A 27,433-nucleotide genomic window follows, 5' to 3' on the forward strand; every position below is an offset into this window, starting at 1 on the left:
TTTGCCTTTTGTGGAGGTGGTTTGAAAAATATCTCAATTGTAGGTATTGATATACTGGAATGTTGGTGTCTTTTGCTAGTTGTATTTTATCAAGTGATCTAAATGTATTATCTCTAAACAGTTGGCCGAATTTTAATATACCTATGAGTTCTCATAGGTCAAAACTTCCCAGGATTTATTGGGGTTAAATTCTATTTTGTCTACTTTGGGTGTTACATGAGATGGGTATGGACTTAGCTTTCTAAATAAATTATCCCAAGTTTCTATTGTTACTTTCATAAAGCGGAGTTATATAATGGTTTTGGCTTATAGGATTTCTTTAGCCAGGGGATGATGTGGAGTTTGATTGCACAACAGTGGATGTGGAGTTTGATTCCGCAGTAATGAGCTAGTTCTGTTCTACCAAGTGCTTATTAGAGTTTGGTGTTATCCAGTATATCAGGTTTTTGAACTTACTAGATTGATAATAGTGCTTAATGTGTGGTAGAGCTAATGCTCCTTTTTGCCATGACCTTTGGAAAATAGATTGTGTAACCCTGGGTTTCTTATTTCTCCAAATGAATTTGTTTATCATGGGTTGCCATTGATCTAATATATTTCTTGGGACCAAAAGCCGGGAGTGTTTGGAAAAGGAAATTAATTTGTAGTGAGATGTTAATGTTAACTACTGCAGTTTTGCCTAACCATTATATGTCATAGTTTAACCAATTTTCAAGGTCTGTTTTGATTTTCTTTCTTAAAGGAATATAATTAATATTATATAAGTCTTGCTGTATTTCAATAATGTGTATTTCCAGGTATTTTACTGAAGTAGATATGAGTTTCTATTTATCTTTTATATCTTTCTGTAGTTCAGAGCCCATACCTACATCCAGGAGTTCTGACTTGTAGATTATTTTAAATCCTGATATTTTGCCAAATTTTAAGATTTGCTCATTCAATTTTAGTAGCGTTGAGCTGGATTCATAACAAATACCATGACATCATCTGCATAGGTTAATTTGTGTTCCCTATTTTCTGTTGAATTTCTGTTTATATTAGGATTATTTCATATCAGTTGGGCAAATGACTCCATCACCATGTCAAAAAGAGGAGGCAATAATGGGAGTCCTTAGCATATGCCTCTAAAAACGGGGAAATTTTCTAATAGATGTTCATTTACTCTTACAGTAGCACATGGGTTATCAGTTGTGCAAACTGATATTTAATAGTTCTAATATCTGCTAAAGGTACAGTTTAAAAGACCAACCTTTTCAACATCCTTGAAAGAGAAAATTATGCAAGTTCAATGTCTAAATTCTCAAAGCCAATCCTACTAAGAGACTCATAGATTCCAAGGCCAGAAGGGACAATTAGGATAATCTAGTCCAGTATTTTTCAAAGTTCAGGTCATGACCCAGTACTGGGACGCGACATGTAAGGCACTGGGTCGCCTTGCTCAGCATCCAGGGACCCTAGTAGCTCTGGTTAGCACCACCGACTGGGACATTGAAAGTCCCATCGGTGGTGTTGCCCGGCTAAGGCAGGCTAGTTCCTACCTGTTCTGACACTATGCTGTGCCCCGGAAGCGGCCAGCAGCAGGTCCTAGTCCTAGGCGGAGGGGCCATGGGGCTCCGCGCATGCTTGAGCACAGGCTCCACACTTCAGTGGGAGCTGGGGGTGGGGTACCAAGTCAAACACCTTTCAGTAGTCTATTACATCAACACTTTTACTTGTGTCAACCAAACTTCATCCTGTTTAAAAAAAAAAAAAATCAAGTTAGTCTGACAGGATCTGTTTTCTGTAAACCCATGTTGATTTGCATGAATTATATTATCCTTCTTTAATTCTTTATTAATCAAGTCCCATATCAGCTACTTCATTAACTTGCTCGGAATCAATGTCAGGCTGATAGGCCTAAATTATCTAGGTCATCCCGTTTACCCTTTTTTTAAAATGGCACATCTGTTGTCCAGTCTTCTGAAACTTTCCCAGTACTCCAAGACTTACTGAAAATCAACATTAGTGGTCCAGTGAGCTCCTCAGCCAGCTCTTTTAAAACTCTTGGATGCAAGTTATCAGAACCTGCACTTTTGAAAATATCTAATTTTAATAGCTTCTGTTTTTATATCCTCATAAGATACTAGTGGAATGGAAAGAATATTGTCATCACCATATGATGTGATGAGACTGCATCATCTGTTTTTTCCCCAAATGCAAAACAGAAATATTTATCAAACATTTCTGCCTTTCCTGCATTATTATTAATAATTCTACCAGTTCCATCTAATAATGGACCAATACCATTGTCAGGATTCTTTTTGTTCCTAACATATTTTAAAAACTCCTTTCTGATGTCCTTAACTCTTTTGGCCAGAGATTTCTCCTTGTATCCTTCGGCTTCTCTTATCAATTTTCTACAATTCCTAACTTCTGATTCATGTTCATTACTATCAACGTCTCCTTTCTTCTATTTGTTATATATATTTTTAAAAAAGTTTTATAGCTGCCTTCACTTCCGCTCTAAACCAGGTCAGTTTTTTAACCAGTTTATCCTTCGTTCTTGATTTTGGACTTTTGAGGCATCTAGTAAGGTGTTCTTAAAAGATTCCCAATTATCATTCACATTTTTCTGATTCAATTCTTCCTCTCAACTGATATGGCTCATAATTGTTTTCAGCTTTGTGAAATTGGCCCTATTAAAGCACCAGTATATATATTACTGGTCTGGACTTTAATCTGCTTGCATACTATAAATGTGCAAGTCATGATCACTTGTACCTAAGCTGCGATTAATTATTAGGTCTCTGATCTGTTCCTCTTTATCTGTTAGGACAAGGTCTAATATGGAATTCTCTGTGTAGGCTGCAACACTTTTTCTGTTAGAAAATTGTCGTCTGTAATGTTTAGAAATTCCAAGGGATGCTAGCATGGCTAGCTCAGTTGGTAGAGCATCAGACTTTTAATCTGAGGGTCCAGGGTTCAAGTCTCTGGTCAGGCAAAGAAGGGATCCCTTTCCCCCTGTTGAATCCCCTAAGAACTTCAAGACGCATCTCTTTGACACTACTTTTGATTTAGTTGGGGATTGGTCCTGCTTTGAGCAGGGGATTGGACTAGATGACCTCCTGAGGTCCCTTCCAACCCTGATATTCTGTGATTCTATGTTTTAGTACTGGCAGTGCGAGACTTCCAACATATATCACTCAAATGGAAGTCCCCCATGATCACACAGCTTTTTTTTCCTGCACACTACAGATAGGTGAATCAGAAGCTGGTCACCCTGTTCCCTAGTATGATTTGGTAGTCTGTAGCAGACACTAACTAATACACCATCTTGTACTTTATCAGTTAGGACATTTATCCATAAGTATTGAAGATAATTTTCTTCTTAGTTATCAGTGACTTGGAAGCAGGTGATGCTATTTTTGACATAGTGCCACCTCCTCTTTTGCCCATTTGATCATTCCCAAATAAGTTATAATTATTGATGTTTACATTCAAGTAGCGTGAATCATTCCACCAGATTTCAGTAATACCAACTAGATGGAATTTATGCTCATAAATAAGCAATTCCAGATCCTCTTGTGTGTTACCCAGGCTCTTAACATGGGTGTATAGACAATTCAATAATTTTTTCTTTTCATGTCCTTTGGTTTCTTGATCAATTTTGTTTTCAAAATTTTGATTTTGTGCTGAGTGCTCATATCTTCCCTCTTTTTACCCTTCCTTATTGATATGTGTTTAACACCCTCCTGACTATTCTAGCCACCCTGTCTCCAAGGAGATTGGTCCCCCTTTCACTGAGGTGGCAGCCATCCAAACTATATACTCCCCTTTCCTCATAAAAGGTGGACCAACATTCCACAAAACCAAAGCCCTCCACTCTACACCACTTACCTAGCCACTGAGTCACTGTCAGTATCTTCTGTCTTCTGTCTTCCTTCCTTCATGGGACAGGAAGGATTTCTGAGACGATCACTTGGACGTTCTTCTTCTTCCGCATGCTTCCAAGTTCCCTGAAGTAATCTATTATCTGCAAGATATTCCACAATGCAGTATCATTTAGTGCTGATGTGAACCAATGAATTCTTGCTAGTGGATTTCAATAGCGTGATGTCTCATGTCTTGGCTCTGGGAAGGCAGCGCACCATCCTGGTGTTCACCTTGCAGAATATTCTTTCAGGTTTTCCAAAGATTGAATCTCCAACAAGGATCATTGTTCTTCCTTGAACTGTTGGAAAACTCTTGGTAGGCAAGCTTGATATTCTTACAGGTTTAGGCTGAACTACCATCCACATGTATGTCTTGTACATCTCTGTAATTAGGACATTACACAGAGATTGTTTTATGATGCTTATTGAAAGCTTCAAACCCAGTTTCACACCAGTTATATCACTTTTTTCTGAAATAACCTACCCAGCTTGGTTTGGTTTTTGCTATTTTTCTGAAAGAAGGAAAGACAAATGAGGTTTAATCCTTTGATAACTTTTCATGGCAGTGCATGTATGTGGTTAATAGCATACAAACCAATAATGGATTTCTGAAATTGACTCATTCATACTATTATGAACTATAGTCCTCTCTGAAGTTGACATTTATTAAAGTATTGATGCTTCCTTGATTTGTGTAGTTGTTTAGTTATCCTTTTCCTCATTCCACTTGTTCGACAGTCCTAATTGGAAGGTCTGAAGTTCATGGCTGCCTTTGGCTTTTCATTGGAAATTCTACTGCTGAAGTGATCCAGAAAAGTGGCCAAGTCATAGATTCTTTACTTCCTTTTTGCTCATTTCAGTGTGATTAACTTTGCTTTCTTCCTGCTTTGGAGGAGATAAGGTGAAGCTTGACCTAGAACACTGAGAATGGATTTCATTTTCTCAGTAGGATATTTCTTACCCTTTCTCACAAAATTGGGGGACAGGAGGCAGTAGCAGACTTACCTGTGTTGTCTCAACAAAATGCCTAATACACATCTAATTTCCTCTTGCCCTCTCCCTATCCATCCATCTGTTCTCCCTGATTCTCCTCTTCCTCACCAATTCCTGTTAGATTTTGGTCTTCTCTTCTAAGCAGCTCGTTCGAGTCCGCTGCCGTTAACTTGTCCAGAAGAGCTGATGAAACTGCTGCTTTTTAGGCTGGTGACTGTGACTCCCTCCCCCCTCTCTCCTTCCCCTGTTAGCAGCTCAGCACTCCTTCCTGAGTTTCCTGCAGGTCTGTGCAGCATCTGAAGTGCAATAGGACTCAGATCCTGTTTGGGGACCCTAAGCTATTCCAGTAATGGTAGTGGATACTGATTCTTGCCATGTGTCAGGGGTACGTGTATATATAGATAGATAGATAGATAGATATAACCTTTTGTAACCTCGCCCATATTATGTGACTAAAGCCAGGAAATAGATTAGCCTGTTTCCAGCACTTTTGTGTGTCATACCTGTATGACAATAGGGATCTGAATAGGAAGCATTTTCATTCATGGTCATGGAATAAATTTTGCGTGGCTGTCCTTTTCCTGGCATCTTCTGGAGTTTTTGCATGTTACTCGTGTTTCAATAATAATACTTCAGAATTTGACATGGTACCAGATGTTTGTGAATATATTTTAATAACTAGTTGTCATCCTAGAGAACTATTTTGTATGTTAAATATTAGCTGTGTGTTTCATGTACGGTAGCATGCAGGATCCTGTACAGTAGCCTTTTCTCACTCAGCTGCCACTATTTTGGAGCACTATTCCCTAGTCATTGTAACTTTAACTCTAACATGGTGTCTTTTGTTTCTAGCTTAATCCATGAAGGCCCTCTGTCTGGATGTTAGACATTTCTGATTTATGGTAGGGCATTACTCTTGATCAGGCAGGCACAAGTGTACATAAAGTCGTGGGAGCCAATTCTGCAGTGTCTCATAATTAACTGCTGTTAATGGATGGAAACAATGCCGAGGGATTATGGTAATGAAGACTTTTCATATAATAGATTCTGGTTGAGTGAGAACAAACTCATTCCAATGGTATTCTAGGAAGAATCACTCATTCAGTAAGACACACATGTCTATTAGAGCCTTTTGTGTGCCTCGAAAAGACTGAAAAAAGCATGCGGAGTCTGAAGGAGCACATTTGTTACTCAGAGCAATCTTGATAAGGTTCCCTGACCAGTCTCCTCCCTTTTCTAGCCAACTTCTGGCTCTGGGTTTTCTTCTGCCCTGTGAATAAATAAAAGTAAATGTTTCATCGAACACTATAAAACATAACTTAAGTACATCATCCTGATAACATGTCATCATAATAGAACTCTGGCTTTGGCAATGAGAGAGAGGGAGAAAGAGAGTATTATGGAAACAAGTTCTAATTCATTGGGACAGGCATTTTTAATGTAACTTTCTGCACATGCTAGCAGAGGAACAGACATCATTATGTACAAAAATAAACAAATAAATTAATTGGGTTGGAAATACAATGAAAACTTGAAATTGGCACTGCTGCGCTTTTCAGTTTGAGAGGACGAGACTTGAAATGGGTAAAACTGCTGTCGCTAAAATACTTTATTCTGCTCTCTATTCTATGGTTATATTATATCCTTTGTAGTTGAACACACAATGAAACAGCATTTATTATGGAGCCAGTAATAGAAAGTTATTTTTCAGATGCTAGATTAAAAGCAGACATGGAAGCTCTTTTCCAACAGTTCTTTTTTAGAAGAGAGTTACTGTTAAAAAGTACTTTTAAAATAAGGCTGCACTATTTGTAATTTGTGTATCAAAATGTAAAGGGCTAGAATCTATTGTACAGGCCTAATAGAAAGAGCTGCTGAAGTTCCTGTGGTAAAAGTGCAGTAAAGAAGCCCCAACAAACTTTCTGCTACACCATGGAAAATTTGTCTGCTGATGAATTGGGTTTAAAGGTATTTAAGCCTATAATGTTAAAATCCAGTGTCTGGACAGATAGAGTCCAAATATAAAATATTTATGTGATATAAATAAAAAATATGAAAGAAACAACCAAGTTGATTTGGTTTGTCCATCCAGTAAAGCCAGCAGGTAAGAGATAAATAAGTGGGTCAACATGAATTTCATGCTTGAATGTGCTAGACAACAAATCCCAGACCTGAAACCAAAAATATGAGTTATAGCTATAGTCCCAGAAAGGACGATAAAATATACGTCGGTACACAGTTTTAAATAGGTTGCAGATTGCAAAATTGCTAATTAGAAATGTGGGGCTAGATGAATTAAAGTTCTAGACTAAAGTTTATATTGGATTTCCTTGATGTCAGAGATGAAAATTGCTGGAATGGATATATAAGGGTCTGATCCAGAGGTCATTGAAGTGTTCCATAAGCCTCAAATCCTCAATCCCCAGTAGGATCCCATATTCCCTTCTCATTTTTAATCAGATGATCTCCTAGTTAGCGGCTTAGTCTCATAAAGAGAATATACTCAAGTGGAGCCCAATCTATTACAACAGGATTTTTTAAGGAAAAAACCCCTTACAATTAATAAATAAAAGTGGGAAATGGACAACTTAATCTCTGAGCCTTAAGATGGTCAATAACTAGTGAGGTGGAGGAATTATCCAAGGGCAAGGAATTACATTTAAAGTAGAAGGAAGATCAGCTGGGAGACTGCTGGTCATTTCCCTTGCTGTACACATATAACTAGATCTATTAATATTATGTAAAGAGTAACATGACAGATTTCGGCAGTGATATTGTATAGTATGAATTCTGGAAAACTGACTCCAGTGAGCTAAGTAAAAAGCATCAATTTCTTCTGAGCCTCATGAGAACCGATTTCTGCTCAAGTAAATCTTGTAAGCATATGACTTCAGCTTTTTGATACAGTCGATAATATACATGGAAGCTTTTGCAATTTACACAGAAGACCAGGAAACAGCATTTTAGACAAATGCATATGTTCAAAAAAAGTGGGAATGACCATCAATATTACAAAGTTTGACCTTGTATATAGAGTGAATACATTTGCAACAATTTAATAGTCCCAGAAATTGAGCTGAATGCTGGCACCATTCAAATGGGAGGGAAGAAAATTAACACAGGAGGCTGGAATCTGAGCCAGCAAGATTCTCTGATATTTATATATCAGAGCCCCGGACGGAAGGGGCAGGCTAGCTGGGAGCTAGCCTCCCCAAGCCCGCAGTTCACCCACCAACTATGGGTAGAGGTAATCCCATTTCATGCTTCAAGTTGTAAACTGATGGTAACAAGGGATTTGAAGGGTTGTTTCTACATGCACAGCATTGCACAATTACAACCTACATTTTCCAGAGCTTTGGATAGGTGTTCAACAAAATGAAATAAAATTATGGTATGTTTTCCCTTCCTCTGAAGTTTTAGGTATTGGCCACTCCTGGAGGCAGATTATGCTTTTTTATGGACCAGTGGTCTGATCTGGTATGGCAAATTATATGTTCCACATTATGGCGAATCTTTACTCTAATCAGTCAATTAAATGAATTTCCCTCTCTCTCTCTCTCTCTATGTGTGTGTGTATATATATATATAGTGAAACTGATGTATGTTTCATTGCAGAATAAAAGGTATGGTATTTAGATGTATGAGGATTTATAGAGATGCTGGAAAAGCTCACATTTAGGGGAGTAGTTTGGAATGGAGTATCTCTCAATATTGTGTAAGAGAAGCTAAAAACTGTAGATAAGATTGTAGACAGCGAATTCATGGCAGGAGATACTTAAATCATTTACTTACCTCTTAAGTGACTGAAGTGTTGGTGAATCCAACTCATTTGTGGGGGGAGGAGGACAAAGTCTGCTAACACATGTCGATGCTACAGAAAAGTACAGAGTAAATCCTGTATAAATTTTTGGTATCTTCGGTGTAATTTTGACACCAGTAAACCCACTATGAAATCCTTGTACACAGCCACAGCTCAGCAGTTCACCTTGGGCTTTCCCACATAATAAATTGCAATGTAACTTCCTGCTAAGAAGGTAATCAAGAAAATATTTTAAAGGAGTATTGATAGTAAAACTGTTTATTGATTTACCTATTGTGAGCTTGTAGCAGCTTGGTGTTCTTACATGTAATGCTGGAAATTAAATTGTACTACTGCTTTATGGTCACATGATTTAAAAGGCCCTAATAGCTTTGAAGCATTTGCCCTGAAAGATTGAATCACACATTTTCAGAATCAGTTAAATAGTCTCAGATTAAAAGAAAACTGTGAAAGTGGTGTTAAGGCTGAGAATACCTTAAATCCTTCTTTTTAAGTTTTTTTTTTTTTCTTTTAACTTCTAGGGCCAGATCCAATCACTACGGTCTGGCTGCTTTGCCCCACTACAGAGCAGCACAAAGCAGCCATTGTAGACTAGCCTTTTTTCCTCCTCAATCACTGACAGGAGTTCCTCTTTTCCAAACCCATCCTAGATCCTATCCCATCTGGTGTCTGCCCCTTGTACTCCACTGAAACAGCTCTTGCCACAGTCTCTAATGAACTCTTTCTAGCCAAAGCTCAGAATCAGTACTTCATCCTCATCCTCCTTGACCTGTCAGCCGCCTTGGACACAGCTAGCCATGCTCATCATCTTGAAATAGTGTCCCTTTCACCACCCCCAACTTTTTGTGGAGGTTCTCTAGCCTTCCTTTTTCTCCCCTATTCTTCTCCCTCTACACCTTATCTCTGGGACTCTGTCCTCTGCTGTTTCTCCTCCTCCATCTCTTATCTCTGGGTAAACTCATCCTCAAACACAAACCCTCCTTTTCCATCATGCCTACAAAATCCTTGACAGTGATTAGTCTGCTGTTGTGCTGAGACCACTAGATATCATGCTGACCAATACTGTCTCACTCTTTCCTTGTGCTCCCGTCTATATGTCTGTATTCATCTGTTGACTCCTGTCTTAGATTATAAGCACTTTGGGGCTGGGACTGATTTTTTTTTCCTGTTTGAATAATTTCTAGCATGATCAGTCCCAGATCAGTGACTAGGGCTCCTAGGTACTATGTAATACAAATAAATAATGTTAATAATAAATTAACATAGGAAAATATTGTTTAATGGCTCAAAAATAATTTCCACCTAACGTGCATCTCAGGAGCCCCATTCTCCATCCTATGTAAATCTTGTCCACTTCTATTTCCCTTACAAACCTGAAAACTAAGATTTTAAAACTATATTCACATTCTGTAAAATGGAGTATACAATTCTATACTTTTCGAGATGACTTTATGGCTAAGCGTTCTAGTGTTATATAAATTAATGATGATACAGTAATCTATGTGGGAGTCCAGTCCTATTCCCATTTAAGGTAAATGAACATTGCTTTACTCAGTGCATGGAATGACAGAGTCCTGTTGGAAAAAAATAAAGTGTGAACATGTAACTAAAGACTGCATCATAATGTGAATGCATAAAGGGAAGAATTAAGATTATACAGGCAAATTTAATTCTAGCATTTCCTAAATTTTGATTCCTTGAATATGCATCTTATAACATTCTTTTAACATATATATTTTATGTAATATATACAAAATACATTCTGTATATTATTTCCAAATGCTATGTGGCAAATAATATGTACATTCATTATTTTAAATAGAATCTATTCTAAGTGTCAAAGATGTTAGAAAACAACCTACTATTATCACTGGTTTAAATTTTTTTTTATCCATTGTGCTCAGAACAGCAGCCTCAAAGTTCTCATGACAGTTGTCACTTCCCATCATATAGTCACATTTGAAAATTAAATGTGTTCAATTAAAGCAGTCATTCAAAGACTAATCCTGATGAATCTTCTGGTGAAAAAGTAACACCTTTTGTAACGCTACGGGTGAGAGTCTAGTGTGAGCTGGTTTTAAAACATAATTAACTTTAAAAGAATGGAACTACACAAACATGAACCATTCTCTTCAAAATATTAATGTGAAGGCTCTTTATGGCTGAATCATTAATTTTCCAGTATATATCAGTGTTGATACACTGTGAAAAGAGGTTTTTACCATATGTATTTTCAGTTTGCTGTCCTTAGTAAGTTTTCTTTCATAAATAGCTTACCATCATATTTTCATACAGCTCACTGTCAAAACATAAAGGAAAGTATGTTTGTGTGTGTCTGTGTACATTTTATATTACCAAAAAAACCAAACAACTATATTAGCAGACAATTATTACAGTTGTAAAGTCAAGCACGCAAAAGTTATGAAATGCCACAATTAAGGTTGCTTGTGCATATGAATTATGACAACAGTCTCTTTAATTACATGATCACATACTGTTTTTCCACAAAGTATGTGGTGCACATAATGGATGGTACTCAAAAAATTAGCAACTATTCAGTGTTTTGTTTCCTCTTCATAGTTCAATATGTGGCACTGGGCCTCATTTACGGCACACTTTTCAAACCCAGCTCTGAAGTCAGAATTATTAATTTTCTCATTGGCTTTTCTGTGGTGGCCATCATTATGGTATCTGAGCACTTCATGAACCTAACAAATTTATTTTCACAAGACCCTTGTGAGGTGAGGGAATTGTATTATCCCTAGTTTTTAGATAGGGAACTGAGGCCCAGAGGTTAGGTATAGAAGCATCCCATAATTTTGGGTGCCCAATTTCAGACATGTACGGTTTGTTTTTTCAGAGTCCTGAGCATTATACAGCACTTGATATGTCCAGAGCACAGCTCCTGTTGATTTCATTTGCAGTTGTTGAGTGCTCAGCATCTGTAAAGCAAACCACAGGAGCGCAGTACTCCCCACAATCCTCATTCAATCTCTCTCCTGCCCCCTCCGCTTGGTTCCTTGTCCCAGTCTTCTTGCTCAGCCAGTCAGTCTCTCCACCCACACCACTCCCAGTCCTAGCTTCCCTCTTTTAGTCTAGTAAAAAAAAAAAATGTCAAGGTGACAGTGTCCCTTTAACATTTCAATATCAGTTGTCCATTTGGAATAAATTCTGTTCTTTCACTTGCTGTTCTTTTAATTTGTTGCCAAATGAATAAAATAATCCTACTGCCAGGTTTGCTGTTTACAAATGAGAGGAGAGGGTAAATGTTTCAAATATTCAATGCTAAAAATATCTTTCTGTAAACTCATATCTAATGCAAGTATTGCAGTCTGATTGTGAAATCTAGAGAGGTATAGTAACATATCATGGTATGTGAAGAGACTAGAAACTGACAAGGTGTCTGTGATTGGCTGTTAAAACCCTTCTCTATGAAAACAACATGAAAAACATTTTCCAGTACGATTGCTATCCAGGTATGAAACCGGTTAGTGAAAACTGAAATAGCCACCATATTGTGTTAGTTGTGTTTTCAAGAAGAAGAAAAAGAAGCGAGGCCTTGGGGGGGGGGGGGGGGGCGGTGTTTTTTTGTCCAAACATTCTTACATTTTATGTGATATTTAGAATAGAATTAGCAACACAGAGGACCAAATCGATGAGGGAGAGATTTTAGTGGTAAATGCCATTTTAAAAAGAAGGCCAACAAATTATTTGATAATTAGCCAAGACGAGAGTTTAAGTGTCTGTTTCTATGCCACATTTGATGTCACCTAAAACCATGCAGCCATTTCTCACACTGCTATAGTTGTAGTGATTTTTAGCTGTGGCAGGAGTAATACAGAATGTTAAACTCCACTTCTGTTAGATGAGTTTTTTTCATTTTTAAATTTTGAGTGAAGCACAGCATAAATAAATATAAATAAATACTGTGGTTCACAAAAAATTTAAATGAAAAAACTCATTAACAAAAGCGGAGTTCAACATTATGCATTACTCCTGCCACAGCTAAAAATCACCACGACTATAGCAGAAATGGCTTTCGGTGGCATCAGATGTGGCATAGAAACAGCTTTTTAACTGTGTGTGTGTGTGTGTGAGTGTGTGTGTGTGTGAGAGAGAGAGAGAGAGAGCGCGAGAGAGAATGGATTACCTGACCTGTTCGTTCCCTCTGCAGCACCTGGCATTGGCCACTGTCGGAAGACAGGATACTTGGCTAGAGGTACCTTTGGTCTGACCCAGTATGGACGTTCTTATGAATTCGTTACTGGATAAATTCGTTACTAGATAAAACATGCCTATCACAACCTCTAGGCACATCTACAAAAATATAAACCCACATATGTTCAATAAACTTGTGATGTTCAACTGACGATTGTGTTATAAAAATAAACATTTCCCTTCTCAAACAATCTTGAATACCTTATTTACACTTCCCTTTTAAAAGAGCACTGCCATTCAACTTTTAACATAAGTAATTGCAATTGCACCAGGTTATTGAACTTATTAAAAAACACATAACAGCTGATCTAGATTTCATTTATCAAAGTATCTCAATGATGTTATCAGGCTCTGTACAAAATTGTCTAGCATTCTAGTCTTAATGGTTCTAATATTTGCCTTCTAATGTAGATTTTAAGATGTTATGAGAATTCATAATCTTTACCTATTTAAAAGATTTGTTTAGTGGGGACAAATATGTTCAAATCCTGATTATTATGCAGCTAAGCAGTACTCTGCTAAGTATGATGAAATGTCATTGTTGACAAAAGGAAAATGTGGATCTCAGTGGTGCTTGGAATTAGTTCTTAATAAAAGGAAGCATTGACACAATAAAGGTAGTCTAATAAAAAATGATCATGTAGGTCACTCTTTGGTTGTACATTATTAATTTGAAATCGTTTAGTATATAGAAAGTATAATTCTTAGAAAGGTTGCATTAAATTGGCAGGTGACCTAATTCTTTTAAATACCCACAAATGACAACGTGTCTTAATGCAATTTAGTTAGTAGAAAGAAGAAAAATATATTGGAACTTGGCTAGCAAGAATGGAACTGCAATAATCCTATCATTAAGTAACAAATGGGTTTAATAAAATTATCATCCTGGTTTCATTCATGCAAACTAAACAAGGGACTTGCTGTGCTACAGCTCTACAATAACTGTAGTCACAAATTACTTTCTACATTTTAAAATATATTTTAAAAATACACACAAAAAGTTAAAGGAATACTAGATGAACCCATCATGTCTAAGTTAAGAAATTATACTATCTAGTTATTGTTTTTAAAAAAACCTTTGAATGTTTATAAATATGTGAGTCTCTTTTTTCACTTTTAAGATCCCAAATTAATGGGGAGCTAAAGTTCTTTCTCCTCCTGGTCCTCTATTTGTGGGGCAAAGTGGGGAGGTTTCATAAGCCAAACCAACCAAATGAAGATCTTCCAATTACATTTTTGGTATGTTTTTAAATACATCAGGTTGATAGTCCCAAAATATGATTTTTTTTAAAAAAAATTACATCATATATATGCACACTGTTCATACAATTGCTGGCATGGCTTTTCCCATCTGTTAACCTCCTAGAATAATTGCTTATAAAAGAAATGTTGGCTCTCTCTTAAAGTAACAAAACCAGAGCTTTGCTATAATTAGGATTTGAGGCATCAGGATGTTTGCTCAAGGAGTGAGAATAATAGCTCTGTTTTGAGGTGAATTAATGGTTGCATGTACAGTTATTTTCAGATAGCAAATATCTGTGCTTTTGGTTTGTTTGGTTCTTCCACCTAAGCATATGCAACTTTATTAAGTTAAAAGAAAAGGAGTACTTGTGGCACCTTAAAGACTAACCAGTTTATTTGAGCATGAGCTTTCGTGAGCTCATGCTCAAATAAACTGGTTAGTCTCTAAGGTGCCACAAGTACTCCTTTTCTTTTTACGAATACAGACTAACACGGCTGTTACTCTGAAACCTTTATTAAGTTAATTTCAGTGAGGAATTGTATAAGTGAGAAACTCATTACAACTCTGGAAACAGTTTCCTGAATGGCTTGCAGTGATGTTACTTCTGTGTTGTATCTCATGTGTAATGCACAGTTCAAACTCTGTTGCTCAGTTTTACATATAAATTGAGTTTTATAACAATTGCTCAGCCTGAGGAGAGCATTTTTACCCAGCTATGGCACTTGCATGGTTTTAATCACTTGCCTTTAGCTTTATGGTTTAGGTCATGACACTTGTTGTTGGCATCCTTTCATCTGCGAGAGACGGTGGGAATTGCAGCCTACGAAGTAGATAGTTTGCATTGTCTCATATGACTGAATAGTCCAATCCGAGATTGACATGATCTTTGGCAGTTATTGCAAATATTTGTATCTTAACTGGGAGCTGCTTGTTTCCTACAGGCTCTTTTCTCTTCAAGCTGTAGGAGCCAGCTTCTATCATCAATTCTGATACCCTGATGGAGACAATGGCACCACTTGTTATGATCACTTGCCAAGATTTCCCTTTGGTCAGGATCAATTCCAAATTCTTTCATATCTCACTTGCATGTGTCTTTATAGCGAAGCTTGGGACGTGCTGTTGTCCTTGTTCCCTCTGATAGCTCCCCGTATAGCATGTCCTTGGGTATGTGTCTGTCTTCCAACCTCAGGTGGCCCAACTAGCGCAGTCATCTTTGCTTGAGCAGGACTGTCACACTTGGTAAATTTGCCCTTCAAAGAACCTCTGTGTTGGTGACTTTATCCTGCCATTTGGTGTTGAGTATGTGGAGTAAACAACATAGGTGGAAACTGTTTAACCTTTTCTCCTGATGAGCATAAATTGTCCATGTTTTCCCACCATACATGAGAGTGCTGAGGATGCAAGCTTGGTACACTAGTATTTTGGTTTTGATGGTAAGCTTTGAGTTGTTCTGTGCTCTTTTAGTTAGTTTGCTAAAGGTGGTGGCAGCCTTTCCAATGCGAACATTTAGTTCTTCATCCAGTGAGAGGTTGGCAGTCACTGTAGAACCTAAATAGCTGAACTTTTGGACTACTTCTAGCTGGTTTTCAGTTAAGGTAATTGAAGGATCTTGTAGAATCCACTGTCCTAATAAAACCGTTTTCTTGATGCTGATGGTAAGAGCAAATGCCTGACAGGCACTTGAAAGGTGGTCCATGAGTTCTTGTAGTAGATCTTCATTGTGAGCTATGACGGCAGCATCATCAGCGATTAGAAGTTCCCTGATTAGCACCCTTTTGACTTTGGTCTTTGACATAAGTTGGGACAGGTTGAAGAGTTTCCCATCTGATCTTGTGTGGAGATACACTCCATCTTTCATGTCCTTAAACACGCAGTTCAAGATTATCGAGAAGAAGTTTCCAAAGTGTGTAGGGAAAAGAATACATCCTTGCTTCACTCTGCTTTTCATATCAACGCTGTCCAAAGTGGACCTGTCAAACTGGAGAGTTGCTCTCGTGACACTTGAGGCATTCTGTAACTACCCCAAAGCACACTTCCACTCCTGTCTCATGGAAGTAATAGCCTGTTGTACGTCATGCTTGGCGACATGTTCTGTACTCACTGAATCTCTGCAAGTCCTAGACTTGAATTCAACACATCTCCACTGCTCCCTAGTTAATAGGATTTGAAACTGACACAGCTTGGCAACAAAGAAATGAAAGTGAAAATGGCATCTGAAAATATTGTTAAACAAAACTTTCTAATTATAAGGAAAGTTGAGTACTGAAATAGGCTACCAAGGGAGACTGTGGAATCCCTGTTACTGGAGGTTTTTAAGAACAGGGCAGACAAACACCTGTCAAGGATTGTCCAGGTTTACATGGTCCTGCCTCAGCGCAGCGGGATGGACTAGATGACCTCTCGGGGTCCCTTCCAGCCTTACATTCCAAGATTTATTTAGTACAAAGTTTAAAGATAAGCTGGCTGTGAAACTGATAAAAACATTTGTTACCATTGCTGCCTAACACCAAGCTCTGATAATTAAAAAAACATAACTTGCATGCTGAGCCATTATAGAGCTCCGTTTGTAATCTAAGGATAAAACTAGGACTTCTGGGACTTCCCAATTAAGTTACAGCTAGGTTCAAGCAGAAGCAGCAATGAGGACTTTGGAAAAAAAACAGAAGTGATCCCCATACTATTAACCCTTATGTAAGTGATCTAGTTTTCATGAGCCAAACCAAGCAAATACAGGGATAATGTCACTTAGTATTGAAATGTAGCAATATCTGGGATGGAGTATGGGATCTCTTTAATAGTGCACAGAGATAGTACACCAAAATTTTAAGATAGGAAGCTAGGAACATTATGATCAACCAGAAATGGAGAGGGAATTTTAGGTAAGCAGAGTGTAATTACCCAAACTGGAATTTGTCCAGTACACTAGAGCAAACATCTGTGGAAAACTTGTACAGGATTGTTAATGACCACAAGTAGTCACAGCCTCAATTTCATGTCACGTCTGAAAGTACAGTACAGTTTTTGTAGCAACTTTGATTTTTCCCCCCTGGATTTCTCCTTGCAAGTACTGATCAAACCTCGCCCTCCTTTGCGTCTAACTGCTGATGGGTCACAAACCAATGTGATATGACTGCAGGTGATCAGGTTGGAGAACAAACCATATATTATTTGGGGGATTACTTACATCAATTAGAATCCTCCTAGGCCATTCACATCACATCTTTTATCCAAATTGTTTTATTTTCCTTATTTATTAAATGTCTTTAGTACTCTGGACACAGAACTGTTGTTGTGATGTCTGCAATATCTAGTAAATGAGTCAGATTGCCTCGTAATCTGATGAATGAGTTAATTGCCTAATGGCATTAAAACGCTCAGATAATAGTGTACCTTCCATGGTGTTGAGACTAAATCCCTTGAATTACTCTTAAGGTACATTGTCACTTAAATTTGTAAAATACTATCCTCACTGTATATTTTCAGAAATGGACAGTCTATTGCTTAATTTTAAAAATGGTTACAGAGAGCCAATAAAACGTACAACATTCTGACTTTAAATATGTTGGTACGTTTTTAATGTGTGCTGAACTGCCACAGTCTGGGTTGTGTTAGACTCCACAAGACATGGGGTGACCCAGTTGTTAAATCCTTTTGGGTATGAAACAACCGAGACTATTAGAAGTTACATGTAACACTTGACATCATTGGCATTCAATCTTATTCTGTTCTAACCTTTATAAAATGACCTTTCATGTTAGCACAGAGGAAAACTGATACTATATCAACATTATGGAAATGTGTAACTTATGTCCCCTTGATTCCAACTGTAGTTTTAAAGCACATTTTTATAATGGCCTTAATGGTGTTTGTTTAATCAAGCACTTGCTGTAAATTGGGGCTAATGTTAATTAATGTTGAATGCTGGTTGCCTTGTATTTGATCATCAAAGCAATGAATCTAAACACTGTGTTCAATAACTATGGAATTACACTGTCACTGATTGCTTTGAACTGAAAGTCACTTTCACGCTCATAAAGCAACTGTGCTGTATTTTTGCAGAAGCAGCTCAGTAAAAATATGACAGGTTTCAGAGTAGCAGCCGTGTTAGTCTGTATTCGCAAAAAGAAAAGGAGGACTTGTGGCACCTTAGAGACTAACCAATTTATCTGAGCCTAAGCTTTCGTGAGTCACAGCTCACTTCATCAGATGGTTTTTAAAAGCAGAAAAAAAGTCATTCCTTCACATAGTGGCCTGTGGTAGAAACAGAACATATATTGCATCTTCATTGTTTGTTAGTTTTAATTTTAGTGACTGTGCCCATTCTGTTGATGTTGCTGCAACACCACCTAAGAACCCTAATCATAGACCAGTAAACCCCCATCGTGTTGTACATAGCAAAAAGACGGTTTCTGCTCCAAGGAGCTGACCATCTAAATTGAAGCCAAGTGATAATAGATGGAAGTAACAAAGGAAGCATAAGTTAACAATGGGACTACTCTGTTCATCTTTGGGGGGGGGGGGGACATGGTAGAGGAGAGTTTTTATGGGCGGGGGTTGTAGGTAACATGGCAGAGGAGAGTTTTTATGGAGGGATTAGAAGGACAGGAAGATGGCGTTGTGACATTTTTACAAGGAAAGTTACTTAACTTTGTTTCTTTGTTTTGAATATAAACAAAAAGCAGTGAAAACATATGGAAGTTTCTCCTTGTGGAGAGAATATAAGATGTTAACTTGATGTGAAGTACTTACATAGAACAGACTGTTTGTTTTGTGGGGATGAGGGGAAACATTTGGATGTCTTTACCTGTAACCCTTCTAAAATATGTCTTAAATAACTGTGTGTATTTATCAGTTCTTGGGCATGCCTGGCATTTTAGTTTAATGCAGTGTTGATCACATAATATTATTACTATTTTCCAGTCAGCATGTGTCTGGAATAAATGTATGTGTGCTCTGCATCCTTCATTCAAATAACTTCAGCCTATGGAACTTAATAAGCATTAAGATGTCTTGGAATTTTTGAAATTACAGATTAGACTATTCTGATAATCTTGGTGTGCCAAGTGTGTAGGAGATGATAGTGCAAATGTACTTATTTTTTAAATCGCTACAATGTTAAGCCAGGTCAGATGAATTTATATGCATTGCTTTACACATTGTGGATCTTTTTAGCTTTCAGTGTATAAGTGGACATTTAGATCTATAGTACAGACCTCTACCACTGCAGGTAATTTAGTAAATAGTAGCAAATAGTAGACTATTATTTTGCCAAATTACCCCCTGCTCCAAAGCATGCAGGTGTTAATCTCAGTGAAACAGTTTTAAGAATTTTTTTTATTATGTGCAAAACAAGGCATTGTTCCCTAATCACATTCTTGGAAAGGGCTGAACCATTTTAGCTGAAACTTTCCCAAAAATTGAGCCTAAGGCAAACACCTGGCATGCAAAATTTCAGTTTGGATAGTTAAAGTTAGGCAAAGTGACAAGCAACCTTAACTGTAGGGGCACTACCAGCACTGCCTATAAGAAACATAATGTGTTGGCATTCATTTATTATGCTATATGCTCCTCTTTTCACGTTTGGTTAATGTATATTCACAAAGACTTACTATTCCAGAGAGATTACCAGACTATGGACAACGATAAGTAGATATTTAATATCATGTATTCTTCTGATAAAATCTTTAATAGGTTGGTCTTATGTTTTTTGTGATGGGGTGGGGGGGTTGTAATAGAAGTTTTTAGTTTAGTAACCAGTTGGTTTGCATAGCTATTAAGTTTTGCAGTGTTTTTTATAATTAGATATTAATATAATCTCTTTTATTCTATTTTTTTATTTTATGTCAGTTTCTAAATATTGTATCAAATTTTGCTTGACTTTGCTTTACAAGATGTAATTACATCAAATCTTATTGATAGTTCAGTGAAAAACTAAGGTGATTGACTGAAAATACCTGGTTACAATGTTTTAGCAGGGAACAATGTGTTTAGTTGTAGTTAAGGTACAAGACTGAGTCCTAAAATGTTTAAGAACTCTGAAATATAACAGCCCACCGGTTCATATGTAATGCCAGTCAGCTTGCATAGCCAGAAGGAAGATCATTTATTTTTTCAGTGCTATTTGGCCTTCCTAAAATTTCCCAGCACCTTCAGCAGCCCATGCACCCCTTGAACAAGATCAGTTGCAGTAACAGGCTGCACTGTTCTATTTCAAGAAGTGACAAAAAGTTATTTCAAGAAGAGATGTTGGAGTGCTATTAAGAGAGCCAGAAATGATGCAGATGCACCTACTCTGGGAGCACTCTGTCATGTGGAATTTCACTGATCCTTTCGGTAGCACATCTTCCACACAGTCCCTAGTGAGATGGAGACAAGACACCAAAGTTTTTGCTTAACTTTATAGTAGGAGAAAGGCAAGCGTAGCAAGTACATTCTTACAGGTTAGCTGAAGATAAAATTATGTTAAATTATTATGGAAGAACCTGATTCTTTTTCCCCGCCAAGTTTTTGTAAGATGCCTCAGCTGAGTGATTGTTTGCTAAAGTATCTGAAGAAGTCTGAAGGATATGCTACCATGGTCCTGGGGGGAAGGGAGAAGTTTAATTCTGAAAGGCTTGCTCCTTTGTTTGCCAGTCCAGATGCTGAGCATACTGTCCAGCAAAATCATCTCTTGTGAGAAATTGTAACGTGCATGGGAATAGATCTTCCATTAGCAACCTCCTTTTACCCTGCGATCCCACCCTTACCTGTAAATGTTTCTGTTTTTGTGATTTCCCTTCCTTTCCCCCGTAGCTGACCCTTAATTGTCTTGTAAATCTTTTCCAGAAAAGTGAGTACACATGGGAGTCTACAGAGCTGGAAGGTTGCCTGTCTGAATCAGATTAGAGAGGGACTATTTTGTCATTGCTCTCTCAGCTTCCTTGGCCAATTAGTTGAGACCCAAGAATGCTAACCTAGGTATTTTTTCCTTTGCCTTTTGAAAAGCACTATAGGTTGAATGTTTCAGGGTCAGATCAATAAAATGTTTGTTTTGGATTAACTTTCTTTAAAACATAGTATCTTTTTTTAAAATAGGATGGATTCATTTCATCATTTTATAAATGGCATTATTTTACTGATGGATTTAGAGGGAAGATTATTTTTATCTACACATTATGTTTGTGACTCCTGGATCAGACCATATTATATACTATTCACTTTTGTTGTAGTTCTGCTTTTTTAAAGCAGATTTCCCTATTTTTCCCATTTTAATTTGTGTCCTGTTTCTTAATTATGGAAGGCTCCTCATATTTGGAGAAAATAATAATAAACTCCATTTGTTCTGCTGCCTGTCTGATGGTTGGATGGCAGGGAAGATATCCATCCAGTCACAGAACTGTAATATTTAGGTGAATAACAGCTTCCCTTTCCAATAATTTAGGGACATGTTTCTACAGGTGTGTTTCGTGTACTCTTGAACATGTTTGAATACAATGTTCTGAAGCTGTGGGCCAGTACAGATGAATTGTAAAAATTCTTCCACGCACTTGTGATTTTTAAATAAATCCCTTCTTGGTAACAGGGTTCATGAAAGATTATAATATGAAAATAAAAGATTAGTCATCTAGTATGCACATCAATTATAATGTAAAGCTAATGTGCACATGCACACTCTTACATTTTAATTTAGTTTTATTTTTTTCTTCCTGAATATCTCTCATATGCTTACTCCAATCCTTTCTGCTACAACAAAGGCTCTTAAGATGGCATAGCTTTATTCCATGCAAGGAATTTGCTTTGAGTGCTGACTTTGTTGTCTGGATACAAACTAGGTTTTCAGACGAGTTTTTAAGAACATGTGGTCTTACTGTGTGTCTTCGTAGCATCTATATATCCTCACCTGCTGAACACTCACTTCAGATTGTGACTAAAGTGCACTCACTTATGTGAAATAGAATTTTAAAGAATTAATGGCTAAATCAATGATTGCTAATGATGCTTCTTAGCATCACTGGGGTTTACTTCCTTTAACTGCCTACAACCTTTAACTGATGACAGCTGTCTTCTAAATATGATCTTTAATGACACCACAGATAAAATATGGGTGAACTCTGCTGCATAGCAAAATTGTTTATATAAATTGTATATTCTACATATTAATGTCCTTTTTCTAAACTAATATCTAACTTACTGCATGAAGCTATGATCTCTGCTAGTAACCTCTGATATTAACTTTAATGAATTGTAGTTGATGTCTCAGTTCTTATTGCTCTTCTAGAGCACACCAAAAATGAGATTCAGGGTGCTTTTCAAGCGACTTTTTCAGACATCTTATTGTCATAGAAATTGGAGATGGGAAAAGACCTATTAGCTTAATTGCTTTATTCCCCCAAGTGGAAGAGAGTGCCAACAATTAATATCATTCCTGCAGAAAAGAAAAACCTTTTGTATAAGACGAATAATGATAAAACTCTAAAGAAACTTTAATAAAAGTATGTTTAATTTTATTAGTTTACAATATATGTGAGTCTTCAACAGAACACATACAACTGTCATTCAAAAGGGTAGTAAATTAACATGAAAATATTCAGCCTTTGTGTGACACATATGAGTAATTCCCTAGCTTTCTAAAAGTGGCTTCTGTTTTTTGGATGGGAAAACCCTTCCATTTGAATGAGTGAATGTTTGAAAGGACATACATAAATTTTAAAAAACCCTGTAGATTGTTCATTTGCTTTCTATGTTTTTCTAATCAGGTCTTCCTGATTTTTAATAACTCCGATACTACAGTGAGGAGCTTATAAATATATTTTTAAAAGGTGGTTTATGTATATTTATAATAATTGAGTGCCAGTAATGCTGAACACTAAGAGTGATGTGGCCCCTCCTTACAATTTAAATGTTCTAGTTCTACACAGAAAGCAAAGTCAGGTGTAACTGATTCCCAAAATACATAATTCTGAAACTTCATTCTGTTGACTACTGTGGCCTCCCTTGAGTCTCAAATTATGTGCCCAAGCTTTGTTTCTTTGTAAAGTCCCTTTCCGTACAGAATCCATGCGAGGTGTAAGTTAGAGGAAAGCAATTTTGTGGTTTTGACATTTCCTGCCATTCTGTTTAGAAATACTGGATGGCATAAAGAAAAGTGTGAACCATTCTTCAGTTTCTTGTCTTTCCTAAGCTTCTGTTACCCTTGAAGTTGCTGCCTCAGATGAACACAGTGGATGAATGGCAGAGCATTTAACGTCTCCTTCTCTGTTTCTTCATGCACAAAGCTGCAGAGACCATCCACCTGTTCACTCAGTGTGTATATCTTTGGTCCTTCTCATCCTGAACTACAAATTTCCATGACTTTTAGAAGGTGGCTTAATACTTTAGCTTTGCAGTCACTGGTTTACTGTAAATTTCAAACTAGGATGTATGGGGTTTTTTTTCCTGTTGGAGCTTCAGTGACCTTTGAGTGTGCCTCATGCCCACTGTGGAGAAACTAGTACACATTCATAGTACGCTTCAGAGAACGTGTTCCCCTCTGCCATAGCAGCTACTCTTACTATGTTGTAACTGGGTTTTGGTGTTTGGGGAGAATAGTACTGCATTAACATCTCTGCTCCCACATTCCACTGTGATTTGCTGGGTGACTGGAAACACTTCTCCCTAATGCACAGCTGGAGCAGGTCTGCTGGCTCTGAGACTCTCTGCCAGTATAATATTCGCATGGATATTTCAGTCACTCAGTAGGACATCTAAGGCCTTTTCCGCACTTGGAATTCAGCAGTCCGTGGCCACTAACTGTCATAATTGCCATGGTGCAATCCTCTAGTGTAGATAAGGAAAGCAGCAATTTCCTCAAGTATAGACAAGACCTAAGACTCTGGCTATTGTGGGCATACACAAGGGGAACAAAGGGGTCTCCTAGTTCTTGCAACAGCACTGGGTTCCTACAAGACAGACCGGTAGGTGAACTGGATGGTTGGGTAGGTTTACATCTTTGAAACAGGTTAGATATATTTATATCCGATGTGAGAACAGAGAAGTGGCTGCTACTTAATTCAAAGTGGTATCTCAGTAAAGGAAAATGAGACATTGTAGGAAATGGTGAGGTGTTTGTGTCTTAACCATTGTATACAGACATTTTTAATCATGATATTTTGCTAATTTATTATTTTTTTTAAATCCGATCCACTTACTAACACTAACTGCCATGAGCTTGCATGCCAATTTAACCATCATAATTTCTCTGTTCTGGGGAAAATAACATTATCATCCTGAAATATCTCTTCCAAAGTGGGCTTGTTCCTTTTCTGGTGATGCAAGTTAACATAGACAGAGGATGTCCTTGCCCTGTACTGTATGCTTTGGTGTTGTAGCCATGTTGGTCCCAGGATATTAGAGAGCCAAGATGGTTGTCATTGGACCAACTTTTTTTGGTGAGAGAGGCAAGCTTTTGGGCTTACACAGAGATCTTCTTCAGGTCTGTACTGTCACATGAGAGGCAGAGGTTATGTTTCTCATTGTCTGTTCCTTAGAACTACAAAGTGCTGTATGTTGTGTAGGCCACATGCTCAGATCATGGTGGTAGGGGAAGGGTGGTGGAGGACAAAGTATGAGGTGGTGGAAGAGCCCCTTCTTGGTGACAGTGTTGACCCCTGAAGGGAACTACACTGACACATGCTGTCAGGCCATGTATTATGGGGTGTAACTACGGGAAACACTGAGGTTTGGAGCATTGAGAGGAACACAGAGATACAAATGAAAGCGTTCCAGCAGCCAGATACTTATGCTTATAGTTGCTTCTTTGCAGAGCAGATTGGCTGGTATTTTCCCTGATTCTGTTCCTCTCCAAGGGGGATATTTTAAAATATCTCTTGCATCTGGCAGATAATCATTTGGTACAGATGATAGACATTATACACTCAGATAAAACAGTTTAATTCCATAGCTGAACTGCTCTGGAGTGTGCCAGTCCAATTTAGTAACCCAAAACGCAGCCTCATTACACAAGCAGAACTGTGGCTTGGGATTTTCAACACTTCCCACCCAAGACCAATGTAAAGCATGAAGACTCACCTCCCGCCCCTTCACCATATGCTGCTGCTATCTCATTTGGCCCACACTAAGGACATATTACAGATAGAACAGAACAAATGCCAGAGAACAATGACATTTATTCAGGGATTGGCCCCTCCAAAGGGTAACACATGTTGGTTGTCTTACTGCCAAGGCTCTGTCTCTTGATGGCCCTTCTCAGCTGTGAACGTGTACGTTGGCTGACTCAGAGGTTTCTCACACAGAACAAACACTGCAGTTCAAAACAAGACACTTGCAAAATCACTGTTGCCATTGCACATCCTGTTGTTGACTATCTGAAATGGCACAGGCTGCTAGCTTTAAATTCATTGGGGGTGAGTGCACTATTTTGTTCTTTACAGTTCCATCAATTATCCCACTAATGTTATTGTTGCTTTAGTTTTAAAAGATTTTGAAGCGCAATAATGTGCTGAGGATAACTACTCTGACACCTAAGCTGGACTCAAAAGATTTCCCATGAACCTGGTACAGTAAGGTTTCTTTTTTGCTGGCAGCTGCAATTATCCTTCAATGAACTAGATCTACCTTTTCGCTGCTACTTGTGTATATTTAGAGAAACAACTATGCTTAACATCATGCAGGATACACCGGCCCACTCAAAACCACAGTAATTTGAAAACTGTGACCTAAGGCAGTCAGATGAATAGAATAATTTCTGAGATATCGCTCCTAGCCAGACAGAGAAGCATGACTGCAGACAACTGACAGACTCTATTATGTCATTCTGAGCATTGGTCATTTGGTGAAGAAAATGGTCTTGATTGATAACTTCCAAGCTATTCATTATGCTGAAGTTGTCTGGGGTTGGTTGGAAATGCAAATTTTAGTGGAAAAACTAATAATATTGTTGTAGATAGCTGAAGTGTCCTTACTTCTCAGCTGTCATCCTGCCTGTGTCCATGCTGCCAAACTATAAATTAAGTCTCCAGGTTGGGCATGCTTCCTCATTGCTGGGTAAATTCCAGTCCCTACTTTCTCGATCTTGCAGGCAGAGAATTGTTAACCCAGTGTTGTGTTGCCAATATCAGCCCCGTGGTAACACCTCAGAAGAAACAGAGAGGAGGGGCAAGCACCAGGAATGAAGATAGCCTGAGGGCTTGATCCTCAGCTGATATATATAGGTATTGCTCCACTACTTCACTGGAGCTATGATTGCTTACATCACCTGAGGATCTAGCCCTCAAGGTGGAAGGAACTGGGAACAATAGAAAGGAGGGAAGAGTAAATGAACAAAGTGTGGAGATAATGGTGTCCAATATTGTATCCACATTGGAGGCCTGAGAGGTCAAGTGGTATGTATAACACTGATAAAGATGTTTGGCCACAAGTTTAAGTTGTTTATTTGATAATGCTTTGATCATTGTGATATTGAGTAGAGAATCATAATGATAAGTTTTGTGTGTCCAAACCTCTATGGGTCTTGTGTAAACAAGAAGGTAATCACACCAGCCAGCAGTCCAAGTATGTAAGCCAGTGTGGGGACTATGTCTAAGATCTAGAGTTAAGTATCTTGAGTGCAAAGAAGTCATCCTAACTGTTAAGTCTGAGTCTAACTATAGCCCTTCGTAACATAATGGAATAAATGTTAGAAAGATTTTGTCAGTGCCACGAGGATAAACAGCAATACAAGCAATAGACAGCATAGATCTGTAAACCACAAATCACACCAGATTTTCTTGATACCCTTTTTTATTCAATGTAAAATATTAGTGGATTAAATGCATTTTAATTTTAGTAAAGGATTTATTATTGGAGTTGTAAAATTTATTCTTTTGACTCTAATATGAATGTCATGTGCAAATAAAACTGTTTGGAGGACCATAAATGAAGAGTAAAATCTGTTAAATTGTGCCTGTAAAGGTCCTGTAAACTTCACTGTTAAGACTGGGTTACTTAATATCTTCAAAGAGAGGTTAAAATATGGACAAGAAAAAAAATGTGATTCAACTTAGAAGAATGCAGGCTTGTGTATCTGGTAGAAAATCAAAAATGTAGATTTTCAATTGCACGGAGATACCTGGTGGAAAGCAGAAATGCCATAGGAGAAATACTGTGGACTGTAAAAAAATTTCTGCCTTACGGCATTCCGTGTGGTTTATGGGCTACGTATGCAGAAGCATCAAGCCACAAGGCTAGGAATTTATCATCATACCTTGATTGTGTTAATTTCTTAGCACATCT

At 37.7% G+C, this 27,433-nt stretch overlaps 1 protein-coding gene, 1 long non-coding RNA gene and 1 other non-coding gene across 17 annotated transcripts in view; 2 read left to right on the forward strand and 1 right to left on the reverse strand.

The window, feature by feature from the left end:
- NEDD4L (NEDD4 like E3 ubiquitin protein ligase) overlaps positions 1–27,433 on the forward strand; it is a 364,715-nt gene that overhangs the window by 216,483 nt on the left and 120,799 nt on the right. The gene's annotated exons all lie outside the window — the stretch shown is intronic.
- On the forward strand, positions 2,908–2,980 carry TRNAK-UUU. Its single transcript has one exon. It is a non-coding gene; the product is annotated as a tRNA-Lys (tRNA).
- LOC114021686 overlaps positions 4,058–27,433 on the reverse strand; it is a 45,564-nt gene continuing 22,188 nt past the window's right edge. For 2 of the 3 annotated variants that reach the window (XR_006290800.1, XR_006290798.1), the window contains exon 3: positions 10,272–11,819. This is a non-coding gene — a long non-coding RNA (uncharacterized LOC114021686). Of the gene's footprint in view, positions 6,175–10,271; positions 11,820–27,433 lie in introns of those variants that run through there. The other variant, XR_006290799.1, reaches the window with a different exon arrangement.

The sequence above is a fragment of the Chelonia mydas genome, chromosome 5 (genome assembly GCF_015237465.2).
Source record: "Chelonia mydas isolate rCheMyd1 chromosome 5, rCheMyd1.pri.v2, whole genome shotgun sequence".
Lineage (NCBI taxonomy): Eukaryota > Metazoa > Chordata > Testudines > Cheloniidae > Chelonia > Chelonia mydas.